The 13,041-nt window shown below is 39.6% G+C and overlaps 1 pseudogene; it reads left to right on the plus strand.

The window, feature by feature from the left end:
- Nucleotides 1–11,616: 11,616 nt before the first annotated feature.
- On the plus strand, nucleotides 11,617–12,567 carry LOC144709110 (uncharacterized; annotated as a pseudogene).
- The last annotated feature ends 474 nt before the right edge of the window (nucleotides 12,568–13,041 follow it).

The following is a 13,041-nucleotide window of genomic DNA, read 5'->3' on the forward strand; positions in this document are numbered from 1 at the left end:
GGTGTATGCCCGTGAGATTAGTGTGATCTTTCTTTCTTTCCGACTCACTTCTTCCTCCTTTTTCGTCGATCATCATCACCGATAGACTAATTTTTCACTGTTGTGGACGGGACCATGTGCCACTCATTGCTGTGCATCCACCTCCATCTCTGTGACACCATCAATTGTAAAATCTCCATCAGTTGCCTCGACTACAGCACTTATTGACACATATCCCTAATCATGAGAGGGCATTGCCCTCCTCTATTTCCAGACATTAACCATCTCCATGATTATAATTGAAACAATGACAATTTTACATGAATGGAATTAAACTACTATCCATTTGTATTTTCTATCATTCTATTTCAGCCTAGTAATCGTCAATAATTTCAAAATTTTGATTTTTATTATCTTCATATTTTGTTCAAATTAGATTTTCTCAAAGTAGCTACATTCATAGAAAAATCTTGGTGATAATGACTTTTCATATCATCTGATAGTTTTGAAATATTTCACCTATTGTATTTAAATCACTCTATTCATGATATAATTTTTTGGAAATTATTGAAGAGACTACGTTAGCAAAAGATGTTCATGTTTAATGCATTTTTTATGCCTCCAAGAATAATGTTCTGAGAACTGATCATTTTCTGGAGAATCATCAAATGAAGAAGTCTAATTTGAACCAAATCATATTGCAGTGAATATTTATGATGATAATGATAATAATTATTTTCAGAAAAAAACTTGTGGAGGAATAAAGAAAACATGTGCTAGGAGGAAAATTAAAATATTTCCCAGATGACTGTTCATATGCATGATAACGATCACAATTTTCTTATGATCTTAAATCACGATGTAAAAAAATGAGCTCATTGCATTATAAAAAAAATTAAGGACTAAGTGAGGAGGTATACCTCTGAAGTCCACTTTTAAAGTGTCTCTACACTAAAAATAATGAGAATATATAACATTAATATCATGCACACAATGATGCCCTTTTTCTGACAATGATGCTAGTTGATGAACTAGAAATAAGGGTTAAAGATGTCCTTGAAGGCTTTGAGTTTCAAAACATAATTTATGATAGAAATATATGTGGCCACTAAGCCAATCGCACATTCCATATCTCATTCGATATTTATTAATAGAACATATTCATTATAGTGCACATCTAATGCTTATTATAAAGTCCATGAATACATGATCGAACTTAGTGAATTATGATGAGATCGTAATACGGAGATCACTAGTCTTTAAGTATGTGTTCTAAATATTCCTATTAGAAGGATACTCAAGAAGGATATCAAATTATCTGGATTGAATAACACTACCTAGCCTCACTCATATGATGAGTATGGCAGGTCCCATAGCCATTGGTGTAGAGACACGATAGATAGTGGGTGCTCTTTAATGGAAATAATTCAATGAACTAATCTATACGAATCCCTGAATCGCATTATATCAAACTATGAATCAGATTGATTCACATCACAGTTGTGTAAGTGGTCCTTACACCTTGGGCACCAAAGACATCTTGTGGACGGATGGTTGTACTTTGGCTATGACCTACACATCCCCAATCATGAGATTCTAAATAGTCTTAGTACAGGTGCACTAAGGAGTTCACGAAGACGATTGAGTGGTCAAGATGGGATTATCCACCCTCGGTATAAGAGGTGACAACTCACGGGCAATGATGCGATGAAGTCTGATAACACCCTAAATTCGGTCTTTATTTCATGTTATAAGCACAATTTTATGCAGTTAAAGAGCTTAAAATAGGGTTGTTATCATTGATTTACATGAAAATACTATTTTCAAGTAATTTATGATTTTCCCCTGATTTTCTATCAATTATATGAATTTTAAGGGATTTATTTGAGCTTGAAATGATTACTTTTGAATGAAAACGACAAGTTTAATATTTAATTTTGTTATTTATCAGTACAGGGATGTATCAGTAATTTTTCTAGAATTTTCTAGGATTTTAAAGGATTTTTTACGATTTTCCTGAGATTTATCTGAAGAAGAAATACTTTTTTTTAGAAAAAAAGATATATCTATAAGAAAAAAAGAGTATTAACATTTTTTTTTAACTTTGAAGGCCCTTTTTGTAAAGATTTGTTGCAATGATACCCTCAAAACAGCTCTCGGTCGTGGTTGCAGGCGAAAAGATATGATTTAAAATGTTATGGGGTTTTATTGCAATTGTTTAATATATATTTTTAATGTTTTTAGGAGAAACTAGAGGAGAGAGAGTGCGCAAGGGACATCTACACAATTACTTTTGGGCGGCGTCCAACAGCAATTCCAGGCTTTTTAAGGACTTTTCTGCAAAAAGGAGGATTCAAAATGCGCCAGCCAATGAGAGAGCGACACGTCATGGCGTGTTTAAAAACGAAATGAATAAATAAATCAATTTAAATCCAATGGATTAAATTGGTTTAAAATTGATTTATTAATAACTTTTGATCCTGAAGTCCGATTGAGGCGATTATTTTATGGATCTGTTCGTCTTGATCCCCTCTTTCTATCTATATGGTTGGATCATTCATATCCACTCTACATTGATAGATAAAAATTAATTACTAAATGAGGGTAAACTAGGGATTTTTACCATGTAACCTAGGTATAAAAGCTAACTTTCGAGAGGGGGAGCTCATTCTTGATGGTGCTCTATCACAGCTGCAAGACAGAGAGGAGCTTCAGCTTGGATCAACCTACTTGGTACTTTTTCCTTCATTGCATTTGAATTTTTTGGTGTATTTTGGATGTTGTTAGTTGAATCTTGTAATCGTTCTTCTTAAGTTCTGTATGAACTTCTAAATCGCTTGGCTTGAGCGGCATGTACAAGCCCTGACTAGGATTGAGAGGAGAAATTGAGAGATATACCTGGCTATTCAAGTGCATTTCAAGAAAACTATAAAAAAACATAAAAAAGGGTTAACTTTCTAGGAGATTGAATTTCCCATTCCATTATTCAATAGAGTAGTTGTTCCTGAATTATCAAATCTACAGAATCAACCAAAATACATCTAAATATTCTTCTCAATCTCTCTAATTGAGTTCTTTGATCCTTTCAATTGGATCAATTAATTCAATTTAGAGCCCCTTATTTCTTCTACTTCTCTCATCTATTCTACCCCCCTTTCCAAATTTCTCATCTAATTAGGGTGATTTTATCTCTGTTGAAGATTAAATTAATCCCAATTAGGTTCAAATTATTCAAGAAGAATATCAATTGGATCCCTTACTAGCTTCCCTTGGACGACACTCGTACTTATCACTACACATCTTAAGTAGAGTTTTTATAAATTTTATTGTATAAGCTAAAATTGACAACGACAAGGGTTTAAAATTGCATAAAATTTACCCCTATTTTTGGCTTATCAAAGTCCTTGGCCAAGGTAGTGAAATATCGAGAGAAAAGTTCTCCGATGATTTCCGAACGCATCAGTACTAACTCGGATGACAAGTTAGGGTTTGACAATTCACCACACCCTAAGTCATACTATGAGTGTCAAGTGGATGAGGAATTATACATACATGGTAACCAATGACGAACATGTTACATGAGTGAGTCGATACACACTCCTTTGTATCTTCTAGAGCACGAGGTGTAACTTGGCACCCGACGTGTTGGAGACTCAAACTATGAATTGGGTTAAATCAATCTGATATTAATTAATATATATGATGATATAGATAAATAACTTGGAAGACCAATAAAGGTTACTAGGCCACTCGAGTCATTAACTACACTAGAACATGGGTCGAGAGGGTACACACAAATGGTATTTGGACGTTAGAATATATACTTTAGTTTCGGGGGTTTTTATGAAAAATAACCACTAAGTATAAATAGGGGAAGTCCCTCAACAAAATTCACCTCGGCCAAAATTATTCAAGGGCCTTCCCTTCTTCTACATTCTCCTGCACTTCCTCTCCACTCCCGATGGGATTGCGACAACGTAACGATGACGAGGGGGATTGAACGAGGCTCGTCTAGGAGGAGGAGGAGATCCGAGGTGCAGAGGACTGTGTGGATACTCCAAGAGGCTACAAACATGTGCATCTCCACGTGACTTTTTTGAGGATGAAGAAATCACAAATGCAATCCGTGCCGATGTACTTAGTTTCAATGTTTTATTGATGCCGTTCAATTTTGATAAAGTCTTAGGTTCCAGATCATTTTGATTTCTTCATCCATATCAAGGGCAGTAGAGCCCAAAAATTTCTGGTTCATCACATATGTCTTGGTAATAATATAAATTAATGTCAAAAATTCACTTTTTTCTGATGTGAATTCAATATTTCATTTGTTGTAATTAGTTTAACAGGTTCACTTGTGTGTCACTAGATATAGAACATAATCATGTATCACTAGATACATAACATAATCATATGTCACAAAAAGAGATTAAAAAACAGAATACTTGAAGGACCATGCAAATGTCTTAAAAATACGAGATTCTTTAATGAGGTAGATGAAGTTTGAAAAATAATATTGAGCATAATACAACACTTATCTCATTTTTTTTATTAGTGTTATTTTTATCACAGGTGCAGTTTTCGCAGGAAGCCTAGAGTCCAGCACATTAGGGGTTGCATTGGCTTGGTTTGAAACTTTGTAATTAAAGACGACACATAAAAATGATTTTTATAAAAGCAGATTTCAATACAAGTTTTGAATGTATACATATTTACTTCTATGGGTGCTTCAATATAATCAACAACATAAATATGAAATATATGGGCGATTGAGGCAGAACAGAGTGGACTCTTATCAGAAGATGACATGTGATCATATGTCAGCTCTAGTGATAAAGTTTCCTTTGATCATAGTCTTTTTCTGATTAGAGGTCGATCTTTGACCAGAGTAAAGTCTGATCCGTATTTGATTTCTAATAAGAGAAGAGTTTGATTGGAGGTTGAATTCTGACTGGAGTCTGCTATGGTCGATTGTCAAAGGGGTAGAGAAAAATGAATGAGAAGGAGAGTTTGGAGTAGGAGAATAAGTAACAGAGAAGGAGAGGGAGAAGTAGACAAAGAAGAAGAAGAAGAATAGTAATAATAATAATAATAATAAGGAAGAAGAAGGAGAAGGAGAAGAAGAAGAAGAAGAAGAAGAAGAAGAAGAAGAAGAAGAAGAAGAAGAAGAAGAAGAAGAAGAAGAAGGAGAAGGAGAAGGAGAAGGAGAAGAAGAAGAAGAAGAAGAATAAGAAGAAGGAGAAGGAGAAGGAGAAGAAGAAGAATAAGAAGAAGGAGAAGAAGAAGGAGAAGAAGAAGAAGAATAAGAAGAAGGAGAAGGAGAAGAAGAAGAAGAAGAAGAAGAAGAAGAAGAAGAAGAAGAAGATTGAGAACTACACTAGGGAGGAGACAAAGAAACAAAATGATACATGGGAGTAGAAGGAGAACAAAACCAAAAGAATAATGCGGAGAAGGAGATGGAGAATGAATCTTATAGACAAATCATTGGTTTCCTTTAATAAGTAACCTTGACAAGACCTGACTTTAAAAATAACCTTTCATGTAGCCTTTGTTGTAAAAAAATCATGCCAAAAGACTAGTTCTCCATCAAGATATCATTGGGAATTTTTGAAACATTTACTTTTTTATTTGAAAGGAATAATTCTATGTGGTGTAATTCATGAAACCAAATTGCGAGTGTATTTTTTATGTCATTGTGATTCAAGTTGTATAAATTAAATAAAAAGTTGTAATTATGTCAACTCACTCAAATATGTGTCTGGTAGGAGTGAGTTGGTTTCCATAGGGACGTGTCTTTAGAAACGACTCTAATGATTGAGTTAGGTTTAGGGATAATAAGGTAATGAAATGAGTGTTTAGAGGAATTATGCATATAATAAGATAACATAAGAGATGAATGATAATAACAAAGATAGTAAGAGGTAGAAGATAAGCAAATAGTAAGTGGGAGAAAGTAATTAAATGAAGAGAGAAATTTAAAATAATTTTTTATAATAAATAATATTAGATGATATTAGGGAGACTATATAATAGGGAGAGATAATATAATATATTATTTATATTACTCTTAGGAGTAAATTTTCATAGATATAAGAGATAGTTAGGAAGTAGGTTATTGAAATGAATTTATTGTATTCTTATTGACGATGCTTTTAATATATGTAGTAGAAGAATCATGTTTGGATTTTTAATTAAGATGTAATAGAAATCAGGTGAAGAGAGTGATTATTAAGTATAATATGATTGGTATGTTATATGAAAGGTAGAAGAGATAGATATTACAAGAAATAGTAGATTTAGGTAAGTGCCGAATATGATTTGTTTGAGTAAGATGTAAGATAAGGAAGAAAATAGAAAGGTGGAAAGAATTACAGTTGATAGAGGAGTGATATTATTTAATAATAATTGAATAAATGAATTAGAGAAAGCTATATATTAAATAAGAGTTTAACATTAATAAATATAGGGGTTGACTATATTTTCCTAAATTTTAGAGTAGTCTAATTAGTTTGATAGAGAGGGAGAGAGAGCAGTAAAAGATAAGAGTAATTAAGTGGTAAAAATTTATATTATTAAGTGACTCTATGGTAAAATCAATAAGATCAATCGGAGGGAGAATCCTAGATGCCTAAAAGGTGTTTGTGAAAATGCCTCAATGAGGCCGCAAAAAAAAGTCTGATGAAATATGACCTAACTTTGAACTGAATTAAAATATTTCAAAACATGGAATTTCCTAAGCTAATTCTCATCGGGATCGGCTCATAAAGTTACAGATTTCACCCTGATTTGAAGATTATGGGGTGGGGACGCTGATAGCCACCCCCTAACCTTGGTTCGTGACTTCCCCTTATTTTCTCCTCTGTGCTGGTGCAGACTTGTGCCTTCCCTATCTTCTTTGGCACCTTCCTGCAACTCAAATGCTCCTCTGAGGCTGTCATGACCTGGGGTGCACTAACATGTAGCTGAAATGGTTTCTGTCATTCTCTGATTTTTGTGACAAGAGATGATCAATTAAGGTCTCTTAAGCCATTTTATAAGGCCTATGAAGGACCTCCCACGGTTATAGATAGCATGGACTGGCCATGGGGGTCCTCCTATGCCGAGGATGACATGTAACAGTCCCCCTCCGCAAAGAACCTCTGTAAAACAGGAGGATGATGGCTCGTGGTGCGTATTACATATCTGCTCATTGGTTGTTGGGTCTCATGCCATATGGCCTTCACAACTGCAATTAAATTACATTCTTGAACCCTTATAAGTTTGGTGTACCCTTAGCCACATTATTAGTCATGTTAGGAGTTCGGATAGCCCATTTCTTGCTTCTGATTCGTCAATTGTTTTCATGACAAAATGTGTTTCAAAATTATTAATTTGAATGAGTTTAGTTCTTCTCTCTAGTATCTTACTTCAAAATTTTGCATCGTTAAAGTCAAAATTTAATAAATACATAAAAAGATGGAGAGGGAAAAAAGAGAAAAAAATGTTCTAGCGACCAAGGCAGCTTGTTAGGTGCAGATGTGCAAAAGCCAGTTGTAGGCAGATGAGCACATGGCGCTCAAAGCCGATCTGCAGCTGGCGGCCACTGGTGAACCAGCAGTCGTGGCTGGAAATTGCAAAAACACAACGCCTAGTCCAAGAAGGCACATTAAAGGGAGCCCACAGAGGCCCAACTCAGAGATAGCCCATGCATGTGTACGGGGGACATTCCATTTTATTTCACCTATCATATTCTAATATGATTTACATATATATCATTTTTCTAGGATTTTTCAATATGGAATTATTTCTAGCTCTTTCTATTAACTCTAGACTGGGCCCAATCGACAAGCGATAAGATGGATTGCAACCCAATGAGCCACAATCTTAAGTCAAGTAGAAAATAGTGTTGATAGGGATTCAAGCTGAACTGGCCCAATGCTCAGGTCAAAACATGTTTCTTTAAGTACCTGAATACAATCTTGGGCCTATAGTCTTCTTGAACAAGATCGGATGGCAAGATCCTAGTGCTTCGGATCCAGCTCCTTCACAATTTCTGGCTGACTGGATGTGCGGATAATGAGGCCACCTTGACAACCTTCTCCCTTATATCCCAAAAAGTAAATCAAATTGACTTTAATCTTTTTCTTTTGACTTTAATCTTTACATGAGAATCCCACCAGAGCGCCTTCTACTTCAAAAAGGCCATGAACTAGATCAGAATCATTATCAACAAATTCAAACAAAGTAATCCCATTCTTTTCATCTTGTCTGGATGGAGACCAAAGATCCTGAGCGATTGGACCGGCAGAAGAACTCTAAAGATAAAGAAGTATCATTATTAGTATTTTTAATTTTTTCTCTTTGTTCTTCTATATGATTCGGATTGGCAGCAGCGGCTGACGAGGATAGAGGGATATTTCAATGAACAAATCAAGTGGGTAGCTGTTGAGGGAGCATGCTGATGACGATGGTCGACATGACTAGCGGGGTGTATCAAACTTAAAGGGGTGCACAATTGCTATTTAATTTCTGCCATTGGACTCGATATGAAGGAGATTGGATGGCCAAGGGCAAATCCGTCCAACTCTGCCCTTGGCCTTTGACGTTGTAGGCCATGGGGGGACCCCCAAAAGCCATCTAATGGCCCCCAGAGAACCCCCATGGCTGGACCACCCTATCCACATGCAATGAGGATTATCCGTAGATCTTTAAAGGGCTTAATGCCCCTTTAATTTACATCAGCTAATCTAGACCTAAGGCGGCCGCTGGAGACCCATCCCAGGCTTGTCAAATTAGAGTGAGCTTTCTATAATTATGCATTTAATTTGATTTGGACATATTAAATCACAATGACACTAAAACAATGTAATTTACTTCCATCAATTGCAAACTCTAAAAAGGCCTGTTATGACACAAGCCTCATGCAGGGTTTGGCTCAAAGCCTGGTCATCTTTTTTTCTTATTTTCTTAGGACCTGGGCCTGTCGGACCGTGGTCCATCTTCTCCTTCATCGACGTGGCCCACACAAGGATGAAGAGACTTAATTCCATATGGGAGACTTTAAAATAAATTTCAATTATATAAATTTGGCATTTTCTTGAAAGATGAATAAAAGAACTCCCTTCTCCTACGTGCGCGGGCCTGCCGATTGCCTCTACTGGCCACTTAAGTGGCCTGTATGGTTGACCTAGTGATAACCCAGGAAAAGAGTATATGTCGTCGATAATTCCTGGATTAAAAAACAAATTTAGTGTTTTCTAAATATAGATTTGAGTAAGGGTTGAATCACACAGAGCCCAAAATCAATTAGACTATTTTTCCATGTGATTATATAATAATATTTCTCTAGATAAGAAAAAAATTAACTCTAAAAGAAGGAATAATTTTAGTTTTTAAGGCAAATGCAATGATGGGAAACCTAAATTATGTTGAGAAAAACTTCAATGATAAGCCTTCGTTTGATATTAGAGAATAAAGCATATTGAGATTGATTTCCACTTCTTCAGAGAACAAGTTACTGCCAAAATATTCAAATACAGTTTGTTCAACATCTTTTGCATTGAAAAATGCAAAAGAATATTCAAATGAGAGTTGGATGATGCATTGACAAAACCTCTTAGCACATCATGTTTTCAAATGATTGTTTCAAGCTCAATGTCTTTGCCCTTGCATTTACGCTTGCCAGGGGTTGTAAACTTTTGTCATCAGCTGAGTCAGCAATAAGGAGCCTTATGTGGACCAATAGGACCTAACTTTGAGATTATCTGGTAAGAAGTGAATCTGAACCCGCATACTCATTACAAGACTAGTGGCTAGGATAAAATATGGGATTACACATGGATAGGATCAAAGACAGAAGATCAGGATTCAATCTAGATTGGAATTAATCTTGAGATAGTTGTTATGTTTGTTATAACGGTAAGGATTGAGACGTAGATAACTTACTACTAATATAAATAAAAACATACATGTAATGTTGTAGTCTGCAGAATACAATGATCTTAAAACTCTCTCCCTATCTCTGTCCTTTTCTTCTTTCCTTTTATTGTTCTTGTTCTTCTAGACCAAGCACAATTCTCTGCAACTGTCTCTCATTCCTGATCTCTCTCTCTTTGCTCATCTCTCCCTACATATTTTCTCTCTCTCTCTCTCTCTCTCTCTCTCTCTCTTTCATAACTTCTATCTCTATCATTTGGTGCTTCTATCTCAATCTTTTTTTATATCTCTGTCTCTCATTTCTTGTCCTTTCTTGTTACTCTTCTTTCTCTGATCTTTCTCTTTCACTCGTTGCTTTTCCTTCTCGTATCTTTCTCTCTCGTTTCACATTATTCTTTATTTTTTCTCTCCATTATCCTCTTTCCATCTGACCTGTCTCGATTGTCCTTCGCTTCCCATCCCTTTCTCATCTCTGTGATATATCTCCCCCGATTCTCGTCTTTCCTCTGCTTCCTCCTCTTCATCCTCTACAATACTTTTAAATAACAATTTCAAACATTTCCTAAAAAGACATATCCAGGGAATCCGGGCGGTATTGAGGAATCCGGTGCGTGGTTCTGGTTTCGCACACAAGGGGTTTGTGGCGATCTGCAATCCGCCCACTTGGAAGGACTGACCGTCCCTTACTCTGTACGCGCCGCTGACCAACGCGATAAACACCACAAACAAACATTGAAACAGTAATGTTGATACATTCCATCAGCATCCCATTATGAGTTTACACAGCCCAAAATAAATCCGACGTTAAAACAAGGGTTATTACTATGAAACAGCATGAACTTTCAAATTTGTCAGCCAGACAACATAAACTTTCTGACATGTTCAAAAAATAGCACGCACCAATAAGAAGACACCAAGTGGCGTTCTTCTTTTTTTTTGGGTCAGCGATGGTCAACTGCTGACGTGGCTTCCACCATGGTAGCCAGGTGGACTCTACGGTGGCATCCACATCTCTGGCCGCTGCCGCCGCCCGTCTCCGGCCGCCGCCGCCGTCGTCGCCGCCTCCGACCGCTGCCGCCGCCGCCACCACCCGTCTCCCGCCACTGCCGCCGTGCGTTTCTGGCCGCCGCCGTCGTCCGTCTCCGCGCCGCGCTGCCGCCCGTCTCGGCCGTCGCCGCCGTCTCCGTCCATCGCCGCCCGTCTCCTGCCGCCGGCGCGCCGCGTCTCGATCGCCGCCACCGCCGGCCGTCTCTGGCCGCCGCCACTGCCCGTCTCCGGCCGCCGCCGCTCCCGCGCGTCTCTATCTCTCTATCTATCTATCTCACTCTCTCTCTATCTATCTATCTATCCATCTCTCTTTCTATCTTTCTCTCTCTATCTCTCACTCTGTATCTCTCTCTCTTACCCTCCATCTCTCTCTCTCCGGCGGCGGCCGGAGACGGGCGGCGGCGGCGGCGGCCAGAGATGTGGATGCCACCTGGCTACCACGGTGGAAGCCACATCAGCAGTTGACCATCGATGACCAAAAAAAAAAGAAGACGCCACTTGGCGTCTTCTTATTGGTGCATGCTATTTTTTGAACATGTCAGAAAATTTATGCTGTCTGGCTGACAAATTTGAAAGTTCATGCTGTTTCATAGTAATAACCCTCAAAACAACAGCCTTATTGAGCTTATGATAAAATCGGCCCCCCAATGCTCCGTTCCTTCTCAGTTCTTTGCAGCCATGGCTGGCCTCTTTGACTTGCAGGCTGAGATATACGGTAAGTCCCGGCCCCGCTACCTAGACGAGTGGTTCACGTGCTTGGCTTCTCTCATGCCGCGCTGCGCCGTCGAGTGGGACGCCGACACCGGAAACGGTCAAGCCGCCCTTAGTGTACGTCTCCTTCTACTCTTCCTCTGTTTACCCTTCCTAATTTACATTAACCATTCGTCATCCCATCGACTCTTGACGATGACCAAAGGTCAAGAACGGCGCTTCCGTTCTGTAACGGATAACGCGTTGGATGTCTAACTCGGGGCCCGATCAGCTGGCGGAGCACTACGAGCACATCATCGCCATGGACGTGAGCGAGAACCAACTGAGACACACAATGCGCCACCCGCGCGTGCGCTACGTCCACACGCCTGTCGCCATGCACGAAGACGAGCTGCTCGCGCTGCTCGGCGGCAACGGCGCCATCGACCTCGTCGTCGCCGCCGCCGCCGCCCATTACTTCGACCTACCTAAGTTCTACGCCATCGTCAACCGCGCCCTCAAGAAGCCCGGTGGAGTTATCGCCGTGTGGAGCTACTGCAAAGTCTGCGTCAGCCCTAACTTCAATGCCATATCCGAGCGCTTCATCCTCTCGTCGTTGTTGTTCGCGAATCCTAACGTCCGTTTCGTCATGGACGGCTATCCCTTCTTGATCGACGCCGTCGGATTGGGAACAAAGGACGATCCAGAGGTGCTGGAGATGAAGAAGACGGAGTCTTTTGACGGAATTCTGGGGCTTATGCGGTCGTGGTCGCTGGTGAGTATTGCCAAGGGAAGGGAATTGACTTGTTGAACGAGGAAGTGGTAGGGGAGATGGAGAGCGCTTGGGGAGGGCATTCTCTTCTCAGGGAAGTGACCTTCCCGTCTTTCATGCTCGTCGGCAAGCCCAGATCTTCGCGTTCTAATTTGCCTTTGCAGTAGATGGATTTTGCATCTAAGGGTCATCCCTTAATTACGTAACATTTGCTCTTATGATAATGGGCAAATACTACGAAATAGCATCAACTTTTGTTTTTGTCAGCCGGGCAGCATGAACTTTCATGCTTGTCCAAAAAATAGCAAGAACCAATAAGAATACGCCAAGTGGCGTCTTCTTTTTCCCCCCCAGCGGCAGTCAACTCATGATGTGGCTTCCACCGTGGCAGCCAGGTGGACTCCACGGTGGCATCCACGTCTCCGGCCGCCGCCGATGTCGCCCGTCTCAATCCGCCCACGCCGCCGCTCGTCTCCGTCCCCCGCCGCCGCCCGTCTCCGTTCGTCGCCGCCGCGCGTCTCCGGCCGCCGCCGACGCCGGCCATCTCCGTCCGCCGATGCTGGCCGTCTCCGTCTGCCGACGCCAGCCGTCTCCGTCCGCGGTGGCCTCGTCGCCTCTTGAGCAGGTCAACATAGAGATCT

Source organism: Wolffia australiana, chromosome 11, assembly GCF_029677425.1.
Source record: "Wolffia australiana isolate 7733 chromosome 11, ASM2967742v1".
In the NCBI taxonomy this organism is placed as follows: domain Eukaryota; kingdom Viridiplantae; phylum Streptophyta; class Magnoliopsida; order Alismatales; family Araceae; genus Wolffia; species Wolffia australiana.